This window comes from Mandrillus leucophaeus, unplaced genomic scaffold, assembly GCF_000951045.1.
Source record: "Mandrillus leucophaeus isolate KB7577 unplaced genomic scaffold, Mleu.le_1.0 Scaffold51, whole genome shotgun sequence".
Lineage (NCBI taxonomy): Eukaryota > Metazoa > Chordata > Mammalia > Primates > Cercopithecidae > Mandrillus > Mandrillus leucophaeus.
Window position 1 is genome coordinate 532249 of NW_012105475.1, and position 6107 is coordinate 538355.

Here is a 6107-nt window from a genome sequence, read left to right on the forward strand (position 1 = left end):
AGGGGCTGGATCAAATCTGTAGGACATGTTTATGAGTCTGGATCTCTCATAGACAAGGATGGATATGACACTATAAATTTAGCAGGTGGTTTGGGCTTCCAGAAAAGGAGACTGTGGCTACATCCCAAACTTGGTCAGTTGCAGGAGAGGTGGGACCTTAAGGGGAAAATGACCAGAGACCCAGATGAATTTGGAGAAATCCCAAGACCTTCATCTCACTTCCAAGGATATATATAGCTCAGAAAGGCCTCTAACTTTTTGAAAAATGTCAAGTTGATGCTAGAGAGATAAAATGTCAGTAACAGAGTAGGATGTCTGGGCAGATGAACTGGAGGCCACCTTCTCGGTCCTTCTTAACTCCAGAGCAGAGCAAGAAGAGAATGCTCATAAACCTGGCAGGGCCTGGACTTGTAGCCAGTAGGGGTCTTGAGATCACAGTAGGAAGGGCCCTGAGGGATCAGGGACCAGGGTGAGATGTGGACATCTAGATGATAGAACAGGAACCAAGTTCCACAAGCAAAGAACAGACAAGGTCACAGTCATACTGCAGTGAATGCCAGAGGAGAAAAGTGTCTCCAAATTGGTTGCTTCACCCCCTTGAGTTTAAATATAACCTCTGGGGAAAGGCATAAAGTGAAAAAAAAAAAAAAGAAAAAAAATAACTCTTGCCCTGAAGTACAGAATGAGTTTTCCAGCAAAATAAAACAGCAACAAAACATTTCCTTCCTCCATGGTAGAAAAACTGGCAATGCTTTTGTGACTTTTATCCCTTCACCTCTGCTTCTCTTTGACACTTTATATTTTGAGCTCTTGAGGTTAGGAATTAAAAAAACCTACCCACTCCTCCTATGGTCACACCACCCCTCACCCTGACTATTATGAAAAGCTTGCTGTTCAAGATTTTAGTCTCTGCTCCCGACTTCAAGCTCCTATTTTAAAATTCAGAAGCCAAAAATTTGAGTGTTTATTTTCTAAATCAAGCTCAGTCTCTTCCTGAAACTGCATTTCAACCTAGAAGTCTACTTGTCTACTATTGCTGTGAAAACTGGTATAAAAAGGAGCTACTGACGATGAAAACCATCAATTTCAACTCCCAAACTTTATTGTGCTACATAAACATTGTTAGCTTATTCAAAACCCTTTTAACTATTTTTATCCTTACATTTATCTGGAAGAAACTTAATATTTATAACTATCCTCCGCCACCTCCATTCATAGAAGAGGATGCTGTGGGTTTCACCATTCTCTCCTCCACCTCTGTGCCCACCCATTATTCGAGGTGACTCGACAGCTCCAACACTTCACTCTCATGGATCATTTACTTCCAAGGCCACTCTCAAGACCTTATTGTCATCCAGAAGTGCTATGCATCGGAAACTTTAAACTCAGAAATCCTGCATGAAGTCCTGCCAGCCTTACTTCTTTGTTTTCATCAAGCTTAACTTTTGACATCACAACCTCTAGTCCAGAATGACCTTTTATTTTCTTCCTTTTTTAGAGCGTTCCTCTTGGCTGAATTTCCTTCTCTCCCAAGTTTGGATCTCTGTTACACTTTTCTTGCATTGTTATAAAGAAATACCTGAGACTGGGTAGTTTGTAAAGTAAAAAGGTTTAATTGGCTCACAGTTCTGCAGACTGTACAAGCATGGTGCCAGCATCTGCTGAGCTTCTGGGGAGGCCTCAGAGAGATGTTACTCATGGCAGAAGGTGAAACAGAAGCACCTCACATGGCAAAAGCAGGAGCAAGAGAGTTGAGGAGGTGCCACACACGTTTAAATAACCAGACTTCCTGAAAACTCACTCACCACCTTGAGGGCAATACCATGCCATGAGGGATCCATCCGCCCCGTGGAACCAAACGCCTCCCTGCAGCCCCCATCTCCAACACTGGGGACGACAACTCAACATGAGATCTGGAGGGGACACAGATCCAAACTATATCAGGATCCCACGGGTTTAGTGGCATTCTCATCTGTACCCTGATTTCAAGTGACCATGCCACCTGCCACCTCCGTAGATAAATATTTGCTGGCCTCAGCTGGGTCTCAGTGTTCTTCCCTCTCTGCTCTTCTCTCCTACACTTTTTCTCCTGCCTGTTTTTTCCACTGGACTCAAAGCTACTTGAAAGTACATCTGCGTCTTATTCCTCCAAATCTTCAGTATCTAATATTCTTTGTAGTATATAGTAGGGATCAATAAATGCTTGCTGAATAAATTAATGAAGGAAATGGTAATAATTAAGTTGCAACATATTATATCTATTTACTCATTTTCAATCATTCATATTGGCTAAATACAATAATTCAAAATGTTGAAGAGAAAATGCAAAATTATTTTAGATTAAAAAAATTCTTTTAATTAGGAAAAATCGAGTTAGCGTACCTTTACAATTAAGGTTAGCTCTCAAAATATTACATGTTTTGGATATTTTCACCTGTATTTTTATTTCCAAAATATTATACTGTTATAAACTTATTTTTAGATCAAATTCTATAGCAGTGTATTATATAAAGTAAAATGCTTCCATTATAAGTGTACAGTTCTATGAATTTTGATATATTTATACTCCCATATAACCACTAGTACAGTCAAGATATAGTACATTGCCATTATCTCAAAATGCTCCTTTATGTCTCTTTTTAATCAGTTCCAATATACCTTTCCAAATTTCCAAGCCCCAGATCATCAATGATTTGCTTTCTGTCAACAATAAGTTAGTTTTTCCTTTTGTAGAATGTCACATAAATTGAACTGTAGAACATGTACTGTACTCTGTTGTGTCTGGCTTCTTTTGCTTAGCATTCTTTCAATATTTATCTGTGTTGTTGCATGTATATGCCACAATATGAGTATCCATACACAGGTTGATGGACTTCCAAGTTGTTTTCACTTTTTGGCTCTAATGAATAGAGCTACTGTTACCCATTCATGTGTAAGTCTTTGTGTGGACATAGGTTTTCATTTCTCTTGGGTAACCACCCAGGAGTAGCACTAATGAGTCTTACCGGAAGTGTATATATAATGTTACAAGAAACTATAAACTTGTTTTCCAAAGTGCATGTAAACATTTTACATTCTTACCAGCAATGTAAATGACTTCTAGTTGCTCCATATCTCATCAACGCAACATTGTCGGTCTTTTTAACTCTTGCCATTCTACTGAGTAGGTAGTTGATACTTTACTGCGGCTTTAATTTATATTTCTCTGATGGTTTATGATGTTGAGAAGTCTTCATGTGCTTACAGGCCATTCATATTGTATTCCTCTTGTGAAGTGTTTGTTCAAATATTTTGGCAAGTTTTGATTTGGATTGTCATCTTATTGAGTTGCAAGAGTTACAAATACGTATGTCAGATATATGTATTGTGAATATTTCCTCCTAGTCTGTAGCTTGCCTTTTCACTTCCTTAGCAGCACTTTTCAAATAGCAGAAATTTTTAATTTTGATGAGGTTCAGTTTATCTATTATTTTCTTTTATGACCCATGCTATTTGTGTCTTATCTAGGAAATCTTTGCCTACCCCAAGGTTGCAAAGACTTTCAATGTTATCAGTTGATTTTTAATAGAAGCTTAAAAGTAACCAGTTAGTCACTATTACAATGATCTTAGCTATCATATTCTAAAGAACAATTCTTCTCCGACACTGAAATCCCTGTATAGAGTACCATGACCCTCACCAATTCTGAATGGAACCCTTGAATAAAGATGAAGAGCTTTCAACAATTGCTTTAAAATTAATAAGTGTTTCCAAAGGCAGTGATTAAATTTACTCTCAAACATACAGCCTAAGTGAGCAGGATATAAGAAGAGCATTCAGTTTCTCAATTTGGACTGTATTTAGGCTCTCCTCTTTGTGATATTTTAAAAAATTATCCTTTTTCTCTTTCTCCTATTTTTTAAAAATCTCTTCTGAGTGTCTCAATATGCATCTTTTCTGTCTTTTGTATATTTCTCTCTTATGTATGCTCTTCCTTATTTTTCTGTTTCCTGCCTCTTTTCATTCTCCTTTCCTTATTCCTTTTCCATCTTTTAATTTCTCTCTTTACTTCTTTTCTTTCCATTTTTCTCTTTCAATTTTTTCCATTGTTTCTTCTTAAATTGACTTAGTGTGGAAGCTATAAATAAACAGATAGATTTATACATTCAGAATTTATTGGATAAAAGTTTTATAATGTGTATTCACAATTTTGAATGTGAGTTGAAAGCTAAGTTAGTTGAATGCTTTATGCTTCCCCTTATAAACTAACCAAATAGGTTTTATTTTGAATGTTGTCTTCAACTAATCTTCCATCTCCTGTCATCTAATAGAATAAATAATATCATTTGGTGATTTGGGAAAAACTTTTCTACAGAAATGAACATGGATACATAGCTCTTTGGTAGTGGAAAAGGTCTTCAAAGGCATTTTTTTTTCAAGAAAATATTCATTTTGTGTAAACATAATGCAAAATATTAACTACTCTAATGAAATTTTTTTCAATAAGAAAGTTTTGCTGATGTTTTACTTTCAGAAAATATAGCTGTTTTATATTCTCTTTTGAAGCATCCAGCAGGACTCATAAACTGCTTCATAAAATGCAAACCTACAGAGACATTGTCCTATACTCTTCAAGCCTGTAATATCCTTTAATATTTTCTATTTTTAATGTAGTAAGTTATTATTTTTATTCCCCATTCCCCTATATCCTACCTTCTATCTCTGTTTTTATTTTCTGTTCATGCCATTTCCCTCTCTCTATGTATTTTTACCTTGCTTTCTTTAAGTCTTTATAGATTGAGTGGCACAAAGATTAGTTTTTCAATGTCTTCTTCCTTATTCAATTTTTCTATTTCCATCTCTCTGTATACCACATTCTCTCATTCGTTTTTTTATATTTCTGTTTTACTTCACTTCTCTGTCCTCCTTAGGCCCAATTCAACAACTTTCAGAAGCTTTTGGAAAAAGAAAATAGTTATTTTTGATCATTTTATTTCTGTAATCATTGAAACCTATAAGCCAAGACATTTTGGAAACAATTATAGTTTAATGATTTATAATGAAAATGCCTCTTTTAAACCTATTTCAACTTGCTTAGGGATGCTAAAATTATTTTTAAATTTAGTAGATTGAATGATCTATTTAAAATAAGCATAAAGTGGAAAGTATCAGGGAATGGTTGGAGTCAAGGTATACTAAAAATAACTGGGGCAATTGGAATGTTTCAGGATGTGTTTTCAACATTTTTTATTTGCTTAAGCTCTAAAGAGAGTGTATAATAAATGAATGTTAGAGTGAATGGATACAGACTTGGGGAAATCTGAGAGTTATAGCTCTGATCCGCCTATGGTGATTTCTTTAGGGTCTCCAATTTAATGTTTATATATCATATGAATTTTTAATCTATTTTATAATGTATCCATGCTCACTTTTTAATTAAAAATTTTCCCAAATTTCCAAGTAAAATCATTAGTTCTACAGGAAACTTTTTCCTCTTGTGCCTTCTCATTCATTCAGTACCCTGTTAAGCATCTAGTGGATGCCCCAACTTTTTGTTTACTATCTTGCTTCCTATCACTATTCCCATAATTGACTAGATATGACAGTGCTAAAAGTCAGAATGGGGTACATGGTGATGGTAGCTGACTCTCTGACAAATGGCTGTCTTCAAATGCAATCAACTGTTTGAGTAGAGAGTGAGTCATTCTGAGTAGAGGTGTTTAAACAGAGAGCAAAATATTATTGAGAACCTCATTGTGGGGTAAAACTGGATAAATGGTCCATCAAAGAGAATCTAGTTCTTATACTAGTAGAATAAAAGGAGGCTTTCATTTTCCTATCAGGCATTCTATTGTTAAATTGATCATTTACATTAAGATGTAAAGACATAAGAAAAAATCTAAGGCCTGGGGCAGTGGCTCACACTTGTAATCCCAGCACTTTGGGAGGCTGAAGCAGGTGGATGGCTTGAGCTCAGAAGTTCAAGACCATCCTGGGCAACATGGGAAAAGCCCATCTCTAAAAAATGCAAAAATTAGCTGGGCATGGTGGTGTGCACTTGTAGTCTCAGCTACTTGGGAGGCTGAGGTGGGAGGATCTCTTGAGCCTGGGAGGTGGAGGTTGCAGTG